A 24,669-nucleotide genomic window follows, 5' to 3' on the forward strand; every position below is an offset into this window, starting at 1 on the left:
CTGGATAAATAAGTGGGGCAGTCTGTGATGAAAATTTTTCTCCAAATGCATACAATGTATAATTGTTGTTATTTTATTAAAGCTTTGGGCATCTACCAGTTTCATGTTTCTCAGATAAAGATTAGAAGCAAGCAAGTAATGAAAGACCACAGTGTTGGGACATGGCTCATGCGTCACAATAAAATGATTTCTGATTCAAGGGATTTTATGTTTGGGGAGATGTTCAAGATCCATACATCATAATGTGCTGTACACATACCTGAATTCAACAAGGCTTGACTAGGAACCAGATAACTTTTGCTCAGCACCAATGAAGACTAAAATGAGAATGCTTTGCTCTAATCCCCATCTTCATTTCCAGAATATACAGATCTGAGTCGCAAGTCTGGGGTCTATGAAAGTATGTGCACATGTATGTATTTGTCTATATGTATGTACATGTATACACATTTATACTATATTATGTTGATAACTATTTCAGTATAATTATTTCCTTTGTAATCCCATTTTATGCATTTTCATACATTATTCTGAGAAAGGGTCCAGAAACTTCACCAGACTTCCAAATGGGTCTATGAGACACACACAAGGTTAAAAAACCCCTTCTAGTAGAGTTTTTTAAAAGCCTTATTAGTACCTTTTGCTTTTACAGTTCAGTCATTTCCTGATATATCCCCTCCCTATCAGTGTTATTCGTTCCCTTCTGGAAAAAAGACAATAGTTATACCAAAGCAACTTAGACATCTTTTGTGTCTATCAATGTATGAAAGATTCCATGTCCCAGCATCCCCTATCTCACCAACAAAAGGAAGGAGATGCATTTTCTTATGTTTTTGAGGGAATGTTTTTTGCTATTACATAAAAATTGCTTTTATTTTATTATTTCTTTTGATATTGATATAATCCTAGAGCAGCTCTACTTAGAGTTAAGAATACTTGAGTTACTAACACCTGCTTTACTAATTATGTGACCCTAGACAAATTACTCTCTCATCATTGGTTTCCTGATCTGTAAAATGGGGACAATAGTAGCACCTACCTTACAAGTTGATTGTGAGGACAAGATAAGATCATATATGTACAGTACTTTGCAAACCTTAGAGCTTTACATAAATGCTGTTATTTTAGATTGTTTTCTTCCTCCTCCTTTCTCAGTTCCATATCTGTTCATAAGTCTTTCCATTGTTTTTATGAATTCCTCATTTTGGATGTTTCTTACGGTACAATATTTTTCTACATTCATACAGAATTCTTTTATCTATTCACCATTTGATTTGCAATTACTTTATTTTCACTTCTTCTCTGCCACAAAAAGTATTGCTATAAATATTTTAGGATCTATTGGACCTTTCTGGTTTTTTTTTATCTTTAGATTTTCTTTTGAAATTTGAGACTTTTTAAACTAGACTTTCTTTTTAAAAAGAAATCTTATTGTTAGTTTTTTATATCATTTAAATCCCTCCTAGAGAACAATTTCAAATAACTGGGGGAAAAAATAGAGGAAAAAAGGGGAAGAGGGAAATCAACAAAACTGATGTGTATTTTTAAAAATATGAAAATATATACAGCGTTCTATTCCTAATGACCTGTGACCACTTCAGGACTGGGATTTGGTGTCTTCTTATATCTCTTCTTTTGTAGCCATGCACTTAAAAACTTTTACTGATTTCCTTATGAAATTACTGAGTGGCCTAAGAGGAGTGTAATGGAACCAGGCCAAGTGCAACTGCTCCTAGGCATCACAATCTGCTCCTTAGCAGCTTAGAAAATAAAACCTAACCTGCAGACAAACAAGGCTTAGCCTTTGCTTAGCAAAATAACTCTAAGGGTAAAGGAACAGGAGCATCAGGAATCAAAGGCAAATAAGCATTTGAACAGCCAGTACCCGAGATCTATCAGTAAACCAGTGGTCTGTGGGGTTATGGAAGAAGGAACTGGTAGAAGTAAAGAGAAAATACAGACCTCTCTCTTTCAAATCTCAGCTTCTTTGATGTGTGCAGATTGGATCAAACCAGTGACTCTTCTATCTCAACCAGCTAAGTCAGCTATGTAAAGGTTTGGATAGCCTTTATTAAGTTTCATATTTAAATAATGGTTCTTGCATCTGTGTGGGTAAAAAGGCAGACAGACTAGGCTACCAGTTATTTTATACCCTCACCCCCTTTTTTGTTGAATGAGTTGCTTCTCCCTTGATACATTCATGAATTGTCTTGGTCCCTCCCTTCTGTGGGAATGGTTTTCTTTCAAACTAGGCTACAGTTAATGAAGGTTGCCTGCCTTATTATCAGCCACTTAACTTCCTGGGCTGTTCCTAACTCATTTTGATGCCCAGAGCCATCCCAGTAACTGTGTGTTCTGGGAAAGTGTTAAAACTAATCAATAGTTTTCTCTGTCGTTTGACTCTGAGCCCCCAGCCAGAAATTTGTCTCTGGCAGATACAATAGTTTAAATCTCCCTTCTTGGATCATTCTGAATCTCTGTTCTCATGTTGTATTCATATAATAGCATGCTCAGTTTAATAAGTCTTTTAATTGACATTTGCTGGAGTAAGAAAATAATATCTTAAACTCAGAAGGGAGAGTAAGCATCACGTTCAAAAGGAGATGCTACTAATTTTTGAAGTAGTACGCAACATCTCAAGATACAGAAACAAAAGGGATAGGAGATAAAGGTCACCAGCCTTGGCTTACAGCTAGAGGAGACTCTTGCAGCACATGTCTCCTGGATCTGGGTTGGGTATGCTTTGTCCATACCATCCTGGCACTAGGAGTTCCAACCATGATACTGTCCTGTTTGCTCTCTATGGAAGCAATGCTTTTGATTCCATTTCTCTGACTCTTCCCTTTCCTCAAGCAGCTTCTTCCCTCAAGTCAAGCCCACTTCCCTAGGAGGGTTCTGTTCCCTTTCCAAAAGGCACAATAAACCCTATAGACTAAATCACTTGCCTTTGCCACCATCTGGAAAAGTTCATTACAATAGGATCTTAGATTTAGAGCTGAGACTCTAAAGCCTTAGAGGCTATTATTCCAATGTCCCTCATTTTACAGATCAGGAGAAAGGTCTAGAGAGATGAAATCACCTGACATAGATCACATGGGTAGTGAGTAAAACTGGAAGAGCCAGGATTTGAACATCGCTGGGAGGTGCAATGTACCTGTGTGAATGTTCTTTCTACTGACTATACTGCCTTCCCAGGGAGTAATAGCAGAAGCTAATATTAGGACTTTATGGCAGTACTTGAAAGAATTGGTTCCAACTAAGCAGAACTTTTATTTTCCTCCTGGGAGGAGGAAATGTTGTGTTTTAGGATAACACTGTTGAATGACTGGCAATTTCACATCAGCTATTTTCCCCATGGGAAGTTTTGTAAAATACCCATTAAGTCTTAGGCATATTTGTCATTAGAGGGGCATAATGTACTTCACAAATTATTAGCATTATCTCTATCCAAGAAATAGAAGACTTCATCCATTCTTCAATGCCACAGAGCAATTAGTTGGCAAAGCTGGGAGTGGGTGCACAGAGTTCTGAAACACAGCACAGAATATTATCTAATTTCTCCACTTAAGAGTCTCAAGGCAAAAGCCTAGTAAACAGATTTTTTTTAATATACATATATAAAGTTGGTTATTATCCTCTTTGGTCACCTTTGAGTAAGATGTTTTATATTTTTTCTTGCTGTGCTTCCTGTCTATCCAATGATGAGGTCATAAAGAGAGCTAGAGATCATTTGTTTTGCCATGGGAATTATGATGTCACAAATGACACGGTTGTTACTTCAATGCAGGATGAAGCATCTCAGAAAATTGATTTCTTGTAACTTCTTTTTTCATGTCAGTGTAATTGTAAAGTATTCATTTAAATGGCTGTAACTGGGACATACAAAACACAGTTTCAAAAACAAGCCTGCCTAACAGTAAGCAACAACAGTCTTCAAATAACAAGCCTTCCTTGTTTAACCATGTCTCCATATTATTTTAGTTTTAAAAAAAAAAAGCAGAATTATCCATTTTATTTCTTTCCAAATCAGTGAAAAACATGAGGAAATAGAAGCAAACTACAAAGCTAATGCATTCACATATACCTATAGTAGAAAAGTATCTTCTTGAGAATATTCGAAATTCACTTTTTTCTTCAAGGAATCCCAGAATTGTGACATTCCAAAAGAGGTGTTTTAGAGAAAAGGGTGGTGGGAGTCTTTAGGTATTCCTCTGTAAAGAATTATAGTCTCACACACAGTCCAATTAGAATTAAAATGGTCCTTTATTGGACACTAGAGAAAGTGACCAAGAGGGAAGTCAAAGACTTAGCCTCAAGGGGAAGGGATAGCTTAGAAAAATCTTCCTCCCTGAACAGAAGAAAGGCAAAAGCTTTTATAGAGGATAGATAGGGTGACCACCTGAAAATGGGAGGTGAAGTGGGGAAAGATTCCTGAGAGTCAGGGTGATTTTCTTTTTTTGAATGATAGTCCTGAACTCTGGAGTTATCTCTGTCTCTTAGCTCAGGTAGTAGCCACACCTAGCTGACTTTCCTGCTGTAGAATTTTATCTCCCCTTACTTCTTAGGTGTGTCTGTCCTGATATCAAGTTGGCCAGTTTAAACTTTAATAGTCCCTTGACTCCTTGATAAGTCTGTCCTGTTATCTGGTCATCCTAACCCCCATGTCAGAGGGAAATGGAAGGATTCTGGACACAAAATTCATTGGGAAATTCCTGAATTATCAAAATTGTTATTCTCCCTCTAGTCCTTTTATTAGGTCTTTTCTGCCCTAGGTTTATCATAACAATAACACTGACTGAGCTCCAGGAATTGAGATAATTATCTATACAGGTAGCACTAAAATCTATCCTCCTTGTTTGAGTGAAAAAAGGTGAGATTGACATATAGTTGGTGGAAATGGAGTAGGAGAGGCCTTAGGAAGTTTAAAATTGTTATCAGGATAGTGAGTACCAAATTACCTTCATCAAATCTGTTATCTACTGAATAAAGTCTGAATTCCTTTGTCTAGCATTTTAAGGCTTCTAAGATTTGGCCTTACATATCACCCTGTTTTGTCTTTCCTTAGTGATATAGGTTACTTGCTATTCTTTGATCTCTCCAATACTCTCTGAGAAAACACCTTATACCTTTTCTCCTGTTATTCTATATTCCTGCAATGTCCTATCCTCCAAGTGCCATCTGTTCTTTTTTCAAGGCTCAACTCAAATGGTATCTCCCTCTTTGGTTTGTTTTCTTTGATTCCACCACCTGGCAATGAGTCCTCCTTCCTCAGAACTCCTATGGTATTCAACTATAAATCTCTTTTCCCATTCTACTTTTATTAGAATTCTGTATGGACATGTAAGCTTTGTAATGGGAGGGACCACTATAGCCTATGAATCTTCATAGAGATTCAGTAAATGTGAACAATTGACTTTCCCTTCTGTCTTTGGTGGAAACAAGTAAATATTTCAATTATTTAATTCCAACCAACTTGTGTGTGTGTGTGTGTGTGTGTGTGATGCAGTTGGGGTTAAGTGACTTGCCCAGGGTCACACAGCTAGTAAGTGTTAAGTGTCTGAGGCCAGTTTTTTTTTGTTTTGTTTTTTTAGTGAGGCAATTGGGGTTAAGTGACTTGCCCAGGGTCACACAGCTAGTAAGTGTTAAGTGTCTGAGGCCGGATTTGAACTCAGGTACTCCTGAATCCAGGGCCGGTGCTTTATCCACTGCGCCATCTAGCTGCCCCTGTCTGAGGCCAGTTTTTAACTCAGGTCCTCCTGACTCCAGGACTGGTGCTCTATTCACTGCACCACCTAGCTGCCCCCAACCAACTATTTTTTACATTAAATACTAGCATAGCTTACCTAGTTTATAGGCTACCCATCCAACAAGGAAGTGTTTAAAACATTAGTTGTACCAGAAGCCTTGACTTCCTCAATTACATATTTCATGGTTCGGAAAGGGAAATGAATCCATCTTGAATTTAACAAAATAACCTTCAGGCATGGAATTTGTCTTCTACCACAGAATCTGAAAATAGCTCTGAAGTTTCCTGGTCAGACTTTTCCCTCTGGTAATAGCATAAAAATAAGCTTTTATCCATTAATCAGAGCAATTTTAGCTCCAGTCTCTTTCATTAAGTCCATTTTGCTCTGTGCTATTCCTTCTAAGACCCATTAACCTCTTACAACCTACCTATGCAACTATATTGTCGTATTTGTAATCAAGACTCATTGTTGAGCTACTTGTTGCTCTAGAAGGGAGACTTAGATTAGTAAAATTTAGAGATTTAGGGTTGGAAAAGATCTTAAGTGTGCATATGGTCCATACTTCCCTGCTCCAGCCAAACTGAGTAATTTTTACTATGGGATCTAGAACTAAACAGATTCAGGTTTTGAGAATGTATGAAAAAGCATTTCCTATGATTTCCTTTAAGCTTTATAATTCTGGTAGAATCATAGGCCACTTTAGACATTTTTGTTGTAAGCTGACCAAAACCAAGAATTTATTAAGTGAAATACAGGGGAAAAAATCCCATGTTTTTTCTTCAGAGACTTCTCATTTTTGTCTCTCCTCCCACCCCCACCCCCAGCCCCATTCTCTGTTAAGCAGATACTTTATTCAGTTTATTTTCTTTATAAAACCTAAAATTTTCCAACTCTCATTCATCCCCTTTCTTAGCTTTCAAGCAGGTGAATCCTTTGCTCCTTACAAAAGGAAGTGTCCCTCTTGCCACTCCCCCCCCACACACACACCTTTTTAGCTGGCTTCCTTTGAAAAGCATTTAGGTGTGTGTTGCAGGTGCTATCTGGCTATAGAAGAAATAATGAGTAAGCAAGTACGTCAGTGAAGAAAGTGTATCCCCGTCATCAAACATTTATTGATCACCAATAAGATGGACTTCTTAGAATAAAAGATGCATGAGCTGTGAAGTATGTGCTTGCATTAGTGCATGTTTTTGAAAAACTCACCAAAAGCACAGATGATGAGCTGAAATCTCCTAGACTGTATGTAAACTTCAACTCTGACCTCTTAAATCCTACTTGAAGAAATATTGTGTGATCTTAAAATAACTAGAGGGCAATGATCTTGAGATGTATTTGATTACATTAAAACTTAGGAGGAATTTTGCAATTCACTTTACTATTTATTTTACTATTTCCTCTCTCCTCAATACCTCCTTCCAAACATAATTTTCACTGGAAGAAATGACATGAAAAAGGCATCAATTAGTCATTTTAAAATCTATTTATATCATTCTGGCTTCTCTTGTCACATTTTTTAACGGACATTTGTTTTTTAAAAGTTGTAATCAATGTACATTAACTAATTTTTAAATTTTACTTTCTTGTGTTCAGATTTCCATGTATCATTATAGTTTAGGTATTTACTTTGTAGATAATGATAAAATAATGCATCATATTTATAGATGATATGTTTTAGATGCTTCTGAACTCATACACTAGGGATACAAATCCAAAATTGAAACAGTCCCTGCCTTTAACCAGCTTGCAATCTATTATGGGGGATATGTACTTATATAGGGATATACAGAGTAAATAGGAGATAAATACAAGGTAATCTAAGTATTACCTTTCATTAGCAGTTGAGGGGATCATGAAAGGCTTCATGTAGTAGTTGAGCTGAGTCTTTAAGGAGTGAGGTATTCTATGAGGTGGGGTGAGGAGGGAAAGTATTACAAGCATGGGAGTAACTAGTGTAAATGCATAGCATGGGAAATGAAATACCAAATATGAGGAACAGCAAGAAGACTGTTTTAGTGAATTGCAGAGTATTTGAAGGAGAGTAATTTGTAATGACACTGGAAACATAAGTTGGAGGCAAGTTGTGAAGGACTTTTAAAGCAAAATGTGAGTTTATATTTTATCCTAGAGCCAATAAGGAGATACTAGAGTTCATTGAGTATAGGAATGACATGCTGTGCTTAATAAGGAAAATCACTTAGGCAGCTATGATAAAGATTGTCTGGAGTAGGGGATAACTTGAGAAAGGGAAACTAATTAGGAGGCAATTGCAATAATCCTGGTGAAAAGTAATGAGGGCCTGAACCAAGGTGATTATTCTGTGAGCATTGAGAAGGGAACAGATGTGAGAGATGCTGTGAAAAATGAAATGACAAAATTTTGCAACTGATTGGATATGTAGGTTAGGGAGAATGAAGAATTGAGTATGGTGCCATAATTTTGAGTGATCAGAAGGATGTTGGTATCCTTGACAAAAATAGGGAAATTCAGAAAAGGAATGGGTTTTGCAAAAAAGGAGGAGTTTTGGGGAATGGCCAAACAAATTATGGTACATGAATGTAATGGAATATTACTGTGCCATAAGAGATGATAAAGGTGATGAAGCATGGAAAGATTTACTTGCACTGATGCAGTGAAATAGGTAGAGCTGTAAGGGGCTGAAATTCTAGCTAGTCTGTCTAAAATATCTAATGAGTGGTTGCCAATAAATTATAAGCTTTAGCAAGAATTAGACTTTTAAGCATTTATTAAGGAGAATAAGAATTTGGTGAAGAGAGAGAAAAAGACCTAGATTCATCTATCAAAGGGAGAGCACATTTTTGCTCCACTCTCCATGAGAGTCCTCACAAAAGAACGCAAACCACACCTTCCTCAATCCCACAAGCCTCCTGTGAAAACTGGAAATGTCCTATCCCCACACACACAGCTCCAAGCTAATTGGCTGATAGCTTTGATCGACAGTACCCACGAGCAAACGCCACTTCCTGACGCCAAGGACCTGACTGTATGGCTTGCCCTCAGATGCCTTCTCCTCATGGCGGACCTTTCCTACAGTAGCTCTCCAGCAGGTGGTGTCATTCCAATCGTTACAGAGCCAAGAAAACAGCATACCCAGTGATTACATCAATGTCAATGGAAGGAGCAACACACATTACAAAAAAGTGAATGTTATGAGCAAGGCTCAAAAGAAGAAATCTGAAAAGAGACTCTCACCTCAGCCCTTTGCAGAAGTGTGAGGCCCACAATTGTTTTATAATGTATATTTCTTCAAACTTTTATGATGTATACATCATTTGTGCTGTGTTGGGTTTTTTTTGTCTTTAAAATAATATCTATTAGAAGGAATAGCTTTGTGAGCTAGGAAGGGGGAGGAGGGACACTGAACAAGAAGGAGGGGAAACACTGAAGGAAATTATAATAATATAAAAAACAGACATCAATAAAAATTTATTTTCAAAGATAATGAGTTCTGTTTTGGATATGTTGAGTTTAACATGTCTATCTGATTGGATATGTCCAATAAGAAATTGGTGATGGGGCTGGATAAGTAGATCTGGGAGTCATCTGCAAAGAAATGATAATTAAATCAATGAATACTGATAAGTCATCTAATGAGTGTATTTGTAAAGAAGAAAGAAAGCCTTCACTCAACCTTGGGGTATACTCATATTTAGGCAGGGTGTTATGGGTGATGAACCAGCAAAGTAGGCTGAGAAGGAGCAGTCAGATAGGTAGAAATACAATGAGAAGAGAGTAATGTCACCAAACACAGAGAAGAGAGTATTTAGTGGGAAAATGTTGTACTTAGTATTAAATGTTGCTACAGCAACTACAGAAGAGAGTTCAAAAAAGATGACAATGGAGTACAGGAGGTGGAGAAAGGCCATTAGGCTTTATCAATTAAGAGATCATTGGTAACTTTGGAAAGAGGAATGTCACCTGAGTGATGAGGAATGGACCCAGAATGCAAAGGGCTAAGAGATAAATGAGAGGGGAGATAGTGGGGGCAATGAGTATTGACAGCTTTTTCAGGGAGTTTAGCTACAAAAGGAAGAAGAGATATAGGGTAATGACTTGAGGTGATAATAGTATATTGCAAAGGTTTTTTGAGGGTGTGGGTAAACTTGAGTGTGTTTGTAGGCAGCAAGTAAGGAACCAATAGATAAAGAGAGATTAAAGATTAGAGAGGAGGGATGAGATGATTGAGGGAATAATCAGGAGAAAATGGGAGGTTTAAATTGCTGTTATTTGTCAGGAATTGGATTTAAGTGAGAGTGGTCTGTGTAAGGTCATCATCCTCACTCTCTCCTCCAGAGCTTTCTGGGTCATGGCAAGATATATATCGGTATGACTGGAGATGATCCCTGATATTTAAGACATCTGGGGTTGTGTCTCAAGTGAGATTTGAACTCAGGTCCTCCTGACTCCAGGACCAGTGCTTTATGCACTTTACCACCTATCTGCCCCATGGAGGTCCAAGCACAGATGTAGATGGGTTGACCTACTAGGAAAGGTCATTATCAGACTAGTAAAGGGAAAAAAGTGGGGGATGATTTCAAGGGTTTTGAGATGAAGATTAGAAAACATCTTTAAACATTTTCCTTTAGGAGTATGTCCTTAAGATATATTCCCGAAATTAAATGACTACTGTGAAATGTTGCCACTTTGATCTACATGAAAACTGAAGGTTGCCACTAGCATAGCAACACCAATTTTGTAGACCCATGGGACTTTCCATTTAAATTGATGTAGTCGTTGTATATGTCGTTTTCTTGGTTCTGCTTACTTCAGTTCACATAAACTCTTTTCATGTTTCTCTTTACTTATATTAGTCAAATGTGCCTGATCTGATCGCTTTAAGGATGACTGTAATTCCTAACAATTAGGACTGTCTAAAAGTGGAATGGGCTTACCTTAAGAAGAAATGGGTTCCTCCTGCTCCCTACAGGTTTTCAAGAAAAGACTGATAATGAATTGTGGAGATTCCTTTCATGTATGGGTTGAACTAGATGACTATTAAGGCACCTTCAAATTTCATGATTCAAATGAGGCTGGCGTCATGTTACCAAAGCACTTCATTTAAGGTACCATAAGCAGAGTTTTCTCAGAAGAGAGTTCTGAGAAACAAGAGCAGGACCCTGGAGCCAAGAAGTCCACACTGAGAAATCACTGACCTAAATAAACTGGAGATAAGAGCTATTACAACCTGAATATTCATGCCTAGAGCCCTATGGGTTTTAGGAATTTTGGGGGGGGTGGGGGGGATTGTTCTTAACTGAATGTGCTTCTCAAAGTTGGTGATATGGAGTCTTGCTGGGGCATAGAGTTATGCAACCCATTTCTGGTGGGGCTGATATAAAGTGGGCTCTCAGTGTGAAGACAGCTGTCTTCAGTATCCTTTCTTGTCGGTTCATCCTTCATTGAATCTATAAGCCATTCAACAAATTGATCCCATAGAGCTTTTTTTTTTCTAAAATACCACCTACTTTCTAAAGTACTATGAGGATCAAATGAGATTATACTTTTAAAGTGCTTAGCAAAATGCCTGACACATAGTAGGCATTGTATAAATGTTAGCTATTATTATTGTTGTTATTATTGTAGCTTCCTAATGCCAAAGTAAATGCTGACTTACTGTCTCAATTCTGTTCAGAACTGACCCCTACTCCCTTCTTTTAAGGTCCCAAATTAATGTTAATATTGATTTGGACTGAATCCTCAAAGACTTCTAATATAAATCCCCAGAATTATCCAGCAAGGTGATCTCTTATTTTATTGATCCTTGTAGAGCAAGCCCTGATACTGAGGTGATTAGCAGGAAATTTTGGCCTAATGAGGAGGGAATTTGTAGGGAGGCACAGAGTGAGAAGAAAAGTTTGATCTGAGCCAGACAACTCCTGATTGACCCTAAAATCTTTCTGGGAATAAGAAGCAGCTGGCCCAGAGCTCAGAAACATGTTCCAACTACTGTCAGAATTAGTTCCTTTCTCTCTGGATGGGGGCCAGCCAACATAGGCTGGCTGCTCCCATTAGTACTACAGCTGAGCTTTGAGCTCTGCACTTCAATGTGGCAGTGCTTGCACAGAGGGTCATCATTCTCTTAGGAAGTGTCTGCTGAGGGGAGTCTTTAGTAACATACAAGATGTTGACTAGTTGCTATGGAAACAGCTGAAAGAGCAATAACCACACTCATATTAGGGAGATATAATGCTGGCTGGCCTGTATCAAAGAGATTTGTCAAAAAAAAGAAATAGGGGCAGGGCTGGAGGAAGTTCTGAAAAAAGAGATAGAGAATCAGAACAGGAAAAAGGAATGAAGGAGTCAACACAGGAACAGTGTCAAAGAGGCTAAAGACATTCATCTCTTGATTTCTGGCATTTTCACCGGCTATCCACCATGCCCTCCTCATCTTTGCCTCCTGGCTCCTTTTGCATCCTTCCAATCCCAGCTAAAATTTCACTTTCTAAGTGAAGCCTTTCTCAATCCTCCTTAATTCTAACGACTTGCATTTGTTGATTATTTTTAATTTATCATGTATGGAACTTATTTGTACATAGTTGTTTACATATTGTATCCCTTTTAGATTGTGAGCTCCTTGAGAAGAGACTTTTGTCCTTGTCTTTTTGCCTTTCTTTGTATCGTGTTTATTACAGTGGCTGACACATAGTAGGTGCTTTAAAAAATGTCTATTGACTGACCAATATATGGATGGATGCATGACAGGAAAACAGTATGCTGTTGCTATCATTTAAGGAAGATTAATTGGAATGTCCAGGAGTATGTGATTTACAGACCATTTTTACACCTCTGTGTTGTCCCCACCTACCTGTACTTTTACTGATCATCTGACTTATGGGAACCTATGCATACTGTCTCTTCACATTCCTGCCAACATTTGGCTTTATCAAAATTTTAATTTGATTTTCCTAGTTTAGTAAACTTATTCCCCAACACTATAGTGGTTCAACATAGGAATAATGGTACTTTAAAGTTCTGTTGACTTGCATGAATTTCATTGTTAACAAGTTTTAGAATTGGGCAGAATTTATCCAATCCAATCCACATGAGAAAACAGAGGTCAAGTAGAGAAAGTAGATTGTTAAGGTCTATTTCCTAATGGTCTGCTTTACTTTTTCTTTTTGTGGGGCAATGAAGGTCGCACAGCTAATGTGTCAAGTATCTGAGGCTGGATTTGAACTCAGGTCCTCCTGAATCCAGGGCCGGTGCTTTATCCACTGGGCCACCTAGCTGCCCTGTTTTACTTATTTGACTACTTATCTAGTGCAATTCATATATTAATTTTATATATTCATATCAATTTTTATATATTTCATATAATCAACGAGGGGAAAGGTTTTAAGGATGAGTCTAGTAATGACCTGAATTTGATTCTTCACATACTATATTTAGAGAGTTTCAATTGATTGTTAAACTAAAGCAACTTTCAGGGATTAATTACTGAATTTTAGTGAGTTCCAATCTCTAGCACTGGAAGGAGAACCCTTACCAATTAACTTATTGTAGTAAACTTTTATCAGTTATTTGTCAATATTTTTTCCATTATGTTGTGTTCCTTATGGTATTTCTTTTATTACATGTTATTCTATGCATCTTTTTTAAAAGTTTTATATATTCAAACCATTTTGTACATTCAAAAATATTATTTTCATGTCCCTACTAACATGAGGCTTTTTTAAATTTAAAAGAAGTGTTGTTTTAATAAACTTAAACTCCAAAACTACAATAGTTCAACATAGATATAACGGATCCTTTAAGTAATTTTCTTATGCATGGCTTTAATTGTTAGATAGAGCTTTTACACAAATACTTTGTATATTCAAACCAATCTATCTAATGTTTGATAGCTTCTATTTTTTAATAGTCAAGAATTTTTCTCTTGTCCACAGGTGAGATAGATATTCTATTACATTTTTATATCAATGTTTGAAGGATCAGTAATTTTATCATTATGAATGTTTCATCCATAGCTACCCTAGTAGCTTGGGTCTTTGGGTATACTGAACACTAGGCTGATAGGTATACAATATACAGAAAGGCAAACAAACCTAACAAGTTCTTCTGATCACTCTATTTTTTTAACCAGTTCCAAAACACAATTCAAATTTTGAGAACTACTGTTTATGTCTTTTGACCACATCTTTATATTTAGGTGGCTTACCTTCTGTCTCATAAATTAAAAAAGGCCAATCAAATGACCAAAAATTATTTTATAGAGCTAGAAAAAATTATAAGAAAATTCATTTGAAAGAATAAAAGGTCAACAAGGAATCAAGGGGGAAAATATGTGAAGAAAAGTAGCCTAGAAGTATGTCTACCCCAAGCATGTGAAGACTTCCCCTTTTGGAATGGGCAGATGAGAATAATTTGTTGTAGTAGCCATGAAGGTGTCTGAAGCAGGTTCTGTGGAGTTCTTAGAGCTTGGTCATGCACCAAAGATGCCAAGGTCATCCACTGCATCCTGGGCCATTGCCAGTTGTCTTGACTTTTGTTCTGCCACTGAATTTTGGTGATTCTGAAAGAGAGTAAGGCTGATGACTTTGTGCAACTGCCTTACTTAAATCCAATTCATGCACAAGTCAAGACATCATCTGTGATATTATTGGTCCTCTTTGAAAACAAAGGATGAACAATAACAACAACAACCAGATTTTTAATGATATTACAAAGTGATAATCATCAACAAGGGCAGGTAGGTGGTACAGTGGATAGAATGCAGCACCTAGAGTCAGAAAGACTCATTTTCATGAGTTCAAATCTGGCCATAGACACTTACTAGCTGTGTGATCCTGGGCAAGTTACTTAACCTTGTTTACCTTAGTTTCCTCATCTATAAAATGAGCTAGAGAAGGAAAGGGCAAACCACTCTAGTATCTTTGCCAAGAAAACCCCAAATGGGGTCATAAAGAGTTAGACACAACTGAAATGGCTGAACAACAACAACAATCACCAAAACAATCTAGTGCCAGCTAATAAATGGAGTGGTGTATCAGTGGAATAGATTAAGCACATGATATATAGTAGTCAATGACCTTAAATCATCTAGTTTGTTTGATAAATCCAAAGAGCCACACTTTTGAAGTAAGAATTCATTATTTGACAAAAATTGCTTAAAAAGCTAGAAAGCAGTCTGGCAGAAACTATGAACAGACCAACATCTAATACTGTATAATGAGATAAGGTCAAAATGGATGCTTGATTTAGACATGAAAGATGATATCATAAGCAAATTAGGGGAGCATGGAAAGAAATGATTTGTCAGATCTATAGATGGGGAAGATATTATGACTAAACAAGAGATGGAGAAGATCACAGGAATTAAAATGGATGATTTACATTAAATTTAAAAAGATTTTACGTAAAACTAATTCTGCCAAATTTACAAGGAAAGCAGGAAAAATATTTATAACAGCTCTTTTTGTGGTGGCAAAGCATTGGAAATTGAGAGAATACCCATCAGTTGTGGAATTGCTGAACAAGTTGCATTATATGATTTTAATGGAATTATGAGAAATGATGAGGGGAATAGGTTCCGAAAACCATGGGAAGACTTATATGAACTGATGCAGAAGGAAACGAACAGAAGCAGAACATTTTATACCAACAATAGTGTCGTGATCAACTGTGAAAGACTTAGCTACTCTGATCAACATGATACATGATAATTCTAGAGTCATGATTAAAAAGACTATCTGCTCCTAAAGAGAGAACTGATGAAATCTGTGTGAAGATTGAAGCATATTTTTTCATTTTCTTTATTTTTCTTGCCTTTTTTGCTGTTGTTGCAACATGGTTAATATGGAAATAGGTTTTGTATAACTTGTGTGTAATGGATATCATAATGCTTGCCTTCTTAATGGGTGGGGATGGGCTAGAGGAAGAGAGAAGATTTGAAACTGAATTTTTTTAAAAGAATGTTTAAAAATTGTGCGATATTTTCTCATTTTAAAAAAGTTAATTATAAGTCCAATTCCTACCCTTGTCCCATATAGTTTATAAAAGATTTTTTATATTTCTGACTTTCTGGTTTTAAAGTTATTTATGACCTAACATATAATTACTTTTTCTAAAAATGTTATTTGAGCCTAAAAAAAATGGATATAGTTCATTAGATTCATAAGATAGGAATCTGTTAATTATCATAATACTAGCTAACAAATTTTTTTTAAACATTGTATTCTTATCTATAACATTCTTCTTGTTCATATTTGTTGGATTTTTCCTATTCAAACGATGACTATTAAAGTCTCCGGTAATTTTTTTTGTTTGTTTTTTTGCGGGGCCATGGGGGTTAAGTGACTTGCCCAGGGTCACACAGCTAGTAAGTGTCAAGTGTCTGAGGCTGGATTTGAACTCAGGTCCTCCTGAATCCAGGGCCGGTGTTTTATCCACTGCACCACCTAGCCATCCCCCGGTAATTTTTTTTTAAACCGTAAGTAAATTGCATAAGTTTAAATGCTGTATTGGCAATAGGATGTTACTTTAAAACAATTGGAATAAAGTGTATACATAGCAAACTAAAACAAAAACAGATCAAAAATATATAAAATTAGAAATGAAATAAAGGTTAGCATTCTCAGGAATGGGAGACAAAATTTTAAAAATTCTTAATGTCACATTTCTCTGCTTGCTTATATGTCTCAAATATAAACTAGCTTAAACTGAATTGATCAAAAACCTTATTTCAACTTTAAATACTTTGAAAGAGTGTGAGTATGGATATTTCTTCCCCTGACATAAATTGTAATCTCTTCATGGGAGTTTTGTGTTATTGAGGCTGAAAATACACAAGAGAACAATTAGGGATTATTTTAGGTCAGAATTCAATGCTTCCAATGTAGAATTAAAGTTCTTATTTGGCAGATTAAAAAAAAATTTTTGAACCCATAATGGAGAGTGTCCCTACAGGATTCAAAGAAAGATTTGGAACACAAAAATACTTGATGTGGAAGCATATCTACAGAACAGAAGCAAAAGGCAACATTATTAAACAAGCACTTAAACTTTATATAAGCAAACATAATCTTCTTCATAGACTTAATGAGTAGAAATGAATTATCATAAGTCTCTCAGAAAAACATGGCAAATAGAAAACCTTGAATATCATAATACATGAAATAATACCAAAAAACTGCTTAGAACTTCTGAAAACTGACCAAAAAGTACAGACTTTTGACAACTACATGAAAGCTTGCTCCTAATTACTAATAATGATAGAAATTAAAATCAAAACAACCAGCCGATTAGCAAAGACAACAAAAAAATATGAACAGATAATGTTGGAGAGGCTGCTGGAAGACATGCCCACTAAAACATTATCGATGGATCTGTGAATTAGCCCAACTCTTCTGGGAAAGGAAAGGAAACAGAAAAAGAAATAAAAAATAAAAGGGAAAAGAAAGGAAGAAGCATTTATTAAGTAACTACAATGTTCCAGGTTCTATGCTAAGAACTTAACAAGTATGACCTCACTTGGGAGGAAAGTGTTATCTCCATTTTACAGCTGAGAAAACTGAAGCAGGCAGAAACAAAATGACTTTCTCATGGTCATACAACTCATAAATGTCTATTCTTGGATTTGAACTCAGGTCTTCCTGAGTCTAGACCCAGCTTCCTAATCACTGGGACACTTAGCTGCCAAATTATTCTGGAAATAACTTGGAATTTTGCTAAGAAAATGACTAAAATTTCCATACCCATTGATCTGGAGATACCATTGCTAGGAATGTACCTCAAATGCACACATGTCCCATAGACCACACACCTGTCCAAATTACTGAGCAGCACATTTTTATTACAAGAACAAATGTCTGTCCATAGGTGAATGGCTAAACAAATATGTGTTCTTGACTCTAATGAACTATTACTACACCTTGATAAATAGTGTCTATAAAGAATTCAGAAAAGCATGGAAAGACATGAATTGATACAAAGTGAAGTGAGGAGAACCAGTAAAACAATGTACACGTTATATATAATAATGTAAATGGGAAGAACAACACAACACTAAGCTAAACTGATCAAGCTTGGTCCTGAAGAAGGGATGATAAAATGCACATTTCTGCCTTCTTTTCAGAAAATGGGTGCTATGGATCAAGAACACTTCATATATTCTTAGATTTAGTTGGTGTGCTGTTTACTTTTGTTGAACTGCTTTTTTCTCCACCCTCCCCCTTTACTTCTATGTTACAAGAGTTGTTCTCTGACTGCAGAATTCTTAACCTATTTTGAGTGTCATGGACTCTTTAGGCGGTCTGGTGAAATCTACAGACCCCTGTCTCAGAATAATACTTTTAAATGCATTAAATAATATACAAAGGTTTACAAAAGAAACCAATTCTACTAAAATATAATTATCAAACTATGCTTTTTAAAGTTCATAGATCCCAAATTAAGAACTCGTAGGGTAAGGAGAGAATGAGGTATATATTTAGAAATGAAGGTGATGTAAAAACAAAAGACATCAATAACATTTTTTTTAAAAAAAAGGCAATTTTTCATGTATCGAACAACTTGGGTTTTGGTGGCAAAAGATTAATCCAGGTGGTTCAAAGATTACTTGAGGGTGAGAGTTTTGTTTGGCAGTCAAGGTTTCAGAATTTATTTCTAAAGGAATTTGACAGAATGACAGCTCTGGAAGGCACCCCACAGAATGTGGAGATCAGAAACACAGGGAATATCATAAATAATTTGCTCAGTTTCTTGCCAGCTTCTCACTAATCCTACCACCCTACAATGCCTAAATTTCCGTAGTCCTATATATCCATTCAAGTTGTAAGTCATTATGCCCATCATTTCCAGTGAGGTGGGGAAACACAGGCTTTTTTTTTTTCCCGAGATAGTTATTGAGTTTATTCTTTAGAAGATAGACATATCACATTGAAGGCATTGCCTTCTGTTTGGGTCAAGACAATTGGAGACAGCTATTTTTGGAGAGGCTCAGGGTTGAGAAGGGATCCATGGCTGAACTCTGGACTCTGGTCCAGAATTTTGCAGGATCCAGGGCTAAACTCTGGACTCTGGTTCAGAATTTTGCATACTATAGATGATTGGATTTCCCTGTAGCCCTAAAACCTTTAAAACCTACAGGAACCACATAAATACTGAATTACTTGTTCAAGTGAAGCTCAAGAAAAATGAAGTAATTTGCCTGACCATGGCTTAGGACAATGTTCCATATGTCAACTCTGAGGAATCTTTTCTGGGCAAGTGTGGAAGATGTCTAGAGCTGTTTACAACCTTTATGCATCTAATTAATTGCAAATATTCCAGATAGTTATTATTCTTTTTTATTTTATTCTTAATATGGTTTCCTACCAGCTGTTTATGTCTTGCTTCTAGAAAGTTGTTTGCTGTTTTGCCACGTCATTTTCCAGCACATTGTGAAAAGATCTTTTGTGTTACCACTCTATTCTGGAAGTATTTAATAGTATAGTTGACAACTGGGTCTTTTTGGAAGGTGAGATACAGAGAATAGCAATGGCCTGTCCTTGGAAACTTTGCCTAATAGCCTGGTGAACTGAAAATAAAAACTGTTTGGCTTCTTTTTAATAGGTAGTACATGTGCATGCCACAGTTTTCCTTTGAGAATAAGTAATCTCATTAGGAACGTGTTAATTCTCTCAAGCCTCAAGGTGATATTTAGAAGATATTCTAATAAGGCACCCAAGGAATCTAACTTACAAGCTTTAGGAGATCACACATTTGTCAAAGTCTGTTTTGTTGTGAAATGAGTGTTCTTATGTGTTAAGTTCTCATTTGGGAGTAATTACAAGTGACCCAACAGTATTTTAGTACTTACAGGATCCATGATCTCTTTGTTGTCATTCGCTATTGCAGTTTTTTCATACCATATCTTTCTCGCTCTCGCTCTCACTCTCTTTTTTGGTGGGGCAATGAGGGTTAAGTGACTTGCTCAGGGTCACACAGCTACTAGTCAAGTGTCTGAGGTCAGATTTGAACTCAGGTCCTCCTGAATCCAGGGCCAGTGCTTTATTCACTTCGCCACCTAGCTGCACCCCAGAGCATCTCATACTACAGGTTGTCCCAAAAGTTTCAGTGGAACTGAACTGCATTAAGACTTTGGAAACCCTCTGTTGAGTGTGATTCCTGAAGACTTTTTTGTAATACTTTTTGTCTATGGCTTTCTATAAATCAAACATCCATCCACTGGCCTGAAAACTTTGCTTTGGTTCCTTTGCATTTCATGGGTAATCAGCGTAACATGAAGCCTGTTTGTCTCTTCCTTTTCACACTTTATCACATGACCAGCCCACCCATTTTTTTCAGGCATACATGTATTTAATGATATCTTTTATATGACTCCATGTCCTTATAACACTCAAATATGCACGCACTTAGAAAGTAAGTAGTCTCCCTAACCAGCTTCTTTCATCCTCTTTGTTTTTCATGTGTCATGGTGTATATGCATGGCTAGACCATCTTTTTATTTTAAGTGGCGATATATGTGCCAATATAAGCTATGCAGTTATGCATTCTCCTGCCACACCACAAGTATACAGGGTGTTCCAAAAGTCTTAGTTAAACTATTTAAAGTGCTTAAAACTGCCCTAAGCAATAAGACTTTGGGGCCACCCTTTATATATAGCATGTTCAAAATATCTCATAAAACTTTAAAGGAGAATTCTTGGGGATAGTTAAATGAGAATGCTATTTTAACTGTCAGTGTCAGTGAGTTACAGGATCATAGAAATTAAGGCAAGAAGTTGTGACTTATCCAAGGTCACACAGGTAGTAAGCTGCCAAGCTAGGATTTGAACTGTTTTTCTGATTCCAAGTCCATTGATTTTTAAAAATTTGTTATCATACTATACTGCCTACCTCTTTATTATTATCTTTGTTAATTCAGGACTTCATTTATTTGAAGGAAATTAGGTTTTATCTAGGCTGATATATGAATCCAAACTAAATTATAGAGTATGTAATCTGACTAATAATTCAGGAGTCCCTGATAACTTTAAGGAATACTGATTCCTTACAGATGATCATCAATTCTCTGTTGGACTAGACCTCCCAAGAGGGATCTAACTACCTAACAAGGAAATTAGTATCTTTTGGGCAGAGTTTTAGTTGCTCATTATTCTGCAGAGATGAAATTTGCCCCCTTGTGGATTGGGAGTAGGTGGACTTAATTATCCCTCAGGTCCCTTCTAGTTCTAATATTCTAGTTTACAAATATTTGAACATACCTGTCATACCCCTCTCCAAGTCATCTCTTCTCCCAGATAAACATAACTTTTTATAAGACACTTTATGAGCACTGTGATTGCCTTTCTTTTGATACTCTATAGTTTGTCTTTGCCATCCTTAAAATGTGGTATGCAAAATTGGACACAAAATTCCACACGTGGTTTGACTAGTATGGAGTATAATTTGTATCTTTCCCTAGCACTACTCAGGAATTCAGGATCTAGGATGTTAAGGTAGTTGAAGCCCCCTATCACTACTACACTAGTTTCCCTCTGCCAGTTTTGTATTTTACATTAGGAAAGCACCATCAGTATTTTCCATTTTGCCAAGTAGTTTGTAGTTGCTGTTGGTCAGTTGTTTCAGTCATGTCTGACTCTTCATGACCCCATTTGGGATTTTCTTGGCAAAGATACTAGAGTAGTTTGCCATTTCCTTCTCTAGTTCATATTGTAGCTCAGACAACTGAGGCAAACAGGGTTAAGTGATTTGCCTAAGGTCATACAGCTAGTAAATGTCTGAGGTCAGATCTGAACTCAGGAAGATGAATCTTCCTGAATGCAGGTCCAGCATTCTATCCACTGAGCCACTTGGTTGTCTACTCTATAGGGGATGACAATATTATTTCCGTTCCTTTCTCCCTTTATTCTAATCCAGAAGCTGAATCACAATTCACTAATTTGTTTGTGTATATAGATAGATATGTCTGTATGTATGTATATGTATGTTAGATGTATATATATGTGCATATATATGCATGTATGTATCTTTTTTTTTTTTTTTGGTGAGGCAATTGGGGTTAAGTGACTTGCCTGGGGTCACACAGCTAGTAAGTGTTAAGTGTCTGAGGCAGGATTTGAACTCAGGGCCGGTGCTCTATCCACTGCACCACCTAGCTGCCCCTGTATCATTTTTTAACATCTATTCCATGCCAGACACAGTACTAGGTGCTAAGGATAAAAAAGGACAGAAACAGTGGGACAGCTAGGTGGCACAGTAGATAAAACACTGGCCCTGGATTCAGGAGGACCTGAGTTCAAATCTGGCCTCAGATACTTGACACTTACTAGCTGTGTGACCCCGGGCAAGTCACTTAACCTTAACTGCCCTGAAAAAAAAAATGATTTGGGGCAGCTAGGTGGTGCAGTGGATAGAGCACCGGCCCTGGATTCAGGAGGACCTGAGTTTAAATCCGGCCTCAGACACTTAACACTTACTAGCTATGTGACTCTAGGCAAGTCACTTAACTCCAATTGCCTCACCAAAAAAAAATAAAGGACAGAAACAAAACAGTCCCTGCTCTCAGAGAGTTTACTTTCTATCTAAATGAAGAAATGAGCAATGATGGGGCACTTACTATGTCCAAAACACTGGGATCACAGATTGAAAAGTATGACAGCTCACATTCTAATGGTGGAGATAACACATAATGTAAGTTTGTGGTGAAATACGTAAAGGTCTCATGGTCCACAGAATGCTGCGGTAAAGCACACGGAGAGACAAAAAACAAATACAAGGTGACTTCAGGGAGAAGAAGGTGGATATTAGGGAAGGCTATATATAGGAGATGTCCCCTGAGCTGAGCTTTGAAGGAAGCTGAAGATCCTAGTAGGTAGCAGTGAGGAGAGTGTATATTCCAGCAATGAAGGATGGAAACTACAAAGGCATAGAAATGGAAGGTGGAATGTCTATTATAGTATTATAGTAGTCCAGACTAGAAGTGATAAGGGCCTGAATAAGGGTAATCAACATGCAAATATAGAGAATAGGATGGATAAAAGAAATGTCATGGAGATGGAATCAATACATCATGGCAATTGAAAATTGGGGATGGACACAGACTGCAAGCCTGAGTGATTGTGGTACCCTCATCAGAAATGGTAAAATTTGGGAAAAGGTGATTTTGGAGGCAAGGAGAATAGTGGGTTCTGATTTGGACATGTTAAGTTTGAGATGCCTGTAGTATATCTATCTGGAAATATCCAATAGACACTTGGTAATGCAGAACTATAGCTCAGGAGGAAGAGTAGAGCTATATAGAAAGACATTGAAAGAACAATATAGAAGTCAATCATTTGTGTTGAGAAGGTAAATAAATCCATGGGAGCTGATTAGATCCACATAAGAGAAAATATAGAAGTCCAGGATAGAATATTAGGAAATACTCATAGTTGGAAAGATACACATGAATAGTGAACCAGCAAAGAAAGCTACATGGTGGCAAGCAAGTAGAAGAACCAAGAGAGAACAGCGTCCAAAAAAACCTAAACAAACAAACAAACAAAAACAAAGGGAGAGGATGAAAGGGGTCTTCAACAATCTCAGATTCTTCTGAGAGAACAAGAATGAGGAGGACTGGGAAAAGGCATAGTGTGTTTAACAATGACTAGATCTTTAGTTTCTTTGGAAAGAACAATTTCAGTTGAGTGATAATGTGGAAAGCCAGATGGCAAAGGGTGGAAAAATAAGTGAGAGAAGAAGTAAAACTCAAAAGCATTTCCTAAGAGCTTGGCAGTGAAAGAGAGGAGAGATATAGAATAGCAGCTCAAGGATCAAAGGTGGAAATTTTTTGGTTTTTTCTTAAAGGATCAGGGAGATAAGCATATGTATAGATGACAGAGAAGGAATCAGAATATGGGGGGGGGGACTAAAATTAGGAATGGGCATTATTGTGAAGGGAATCAGCTGGAGAAGATGAGGGGGGTGGAATCAAAAGTGAAAATAGAGAGCTTACCCTTGGTAAGAAGGGCCACCTCCTCTTCAGAAACTAATATAAAGGGATACAGAATAAGGGATGGTGTCCAGAGGTTATGAGAACAAAAGAAGGGGGAACAGAGGATATTGTGCTATGGCTTTCATTTTCTTAATAATGTATTAGGCAATGTGCTCTTAGAGCAGGGGGGTTTTAACCTGAGGTCCATGTATAGATTTCTGGATGTCCATAAACTTGGATGGGGGGAAAAAATTACAATTTTATTTTCACTAATCTCTGACTGTAATTTAACATTGCCTTCAATTATGAATGTAGGCCAAAAAACCACACATTATTCTGAGAAGATATCCATAGGCTTCACCAGACTCTGAAAAGATGGAGCATGATACTTACAAAAAAAAGTTAAGAATCCTTGGCTTGGGGAAGCTAGGTGACTCAATGGATAAAGCACCAGCCCTGGGTTCAGGAAGACTTGAGTTCAAATCCAGCCTCAGACACTTGACACTTACTAGCTATGTGACCCTGGGCAAGTTACTTTACCCTCCCCCCCAAAAAAATCCTCGGCTCACAGGATAAAGGAGGGAGTGGGGTGAGAGGCTTGTGGAAAGAAGAAAAAGTTTGTAATAGGGATATGATGAAGACTCAGTTGTGGGGAAAGAGAGGGATAGAGAGAGTAGATGGATTGTCTTGTGCCAGTGAGGACCCACTTGAGACTAGATAACACAAATCTGTTATGGATTCACTCAGGATTATTATGAGATTTCCTGTAGCACTATTTAGCAACATGTGATTAGAGAAGAGGAGGCAGAAAATGGAACAATGTCAGATACCCTCTCCCATATTTGACAAAGTTCTTTGATTTCATTCTCTTTTGATTTTTAAAAATTGTGTGACCTTTTATATTCATTTAAGATGCCCATTTAGGACTTGTGGTTTTGACTCTTGACTCTCTCATTTCAAGTATCCAATTAGTTGCCTAGTCTTCTT

General features: G+C 37.0%; 1 protein-coding gene across 1 annotated transcript in view; it reads left to right on the top strand.

The window, feature by feature from the left end:
* The window catches only part of PRKCA (protein kinase C alpha), a 512,156-nt gene that overhangs the window by 334,062 nt on the left and 153,425 nt on the right, over positions 1-24,669 (top strand). The window lies entirely within an intron of this gene.

This window comes from Dromiciops gliroides, chromosome 4 (assembly GCF_019393635.1).
Source record: "Dromiciops gliroides isolate mDroGli1 chromosome 4, mDroGli1.pri, whole genome shotgun sequence".
Classification (NCBI taxonomy): Eukaryota; Metazoa; Chordata; class Mammalia; order Microbiotheria; family Microbiotheriidae; genus Dromiciops; species Dromiciops gliroides.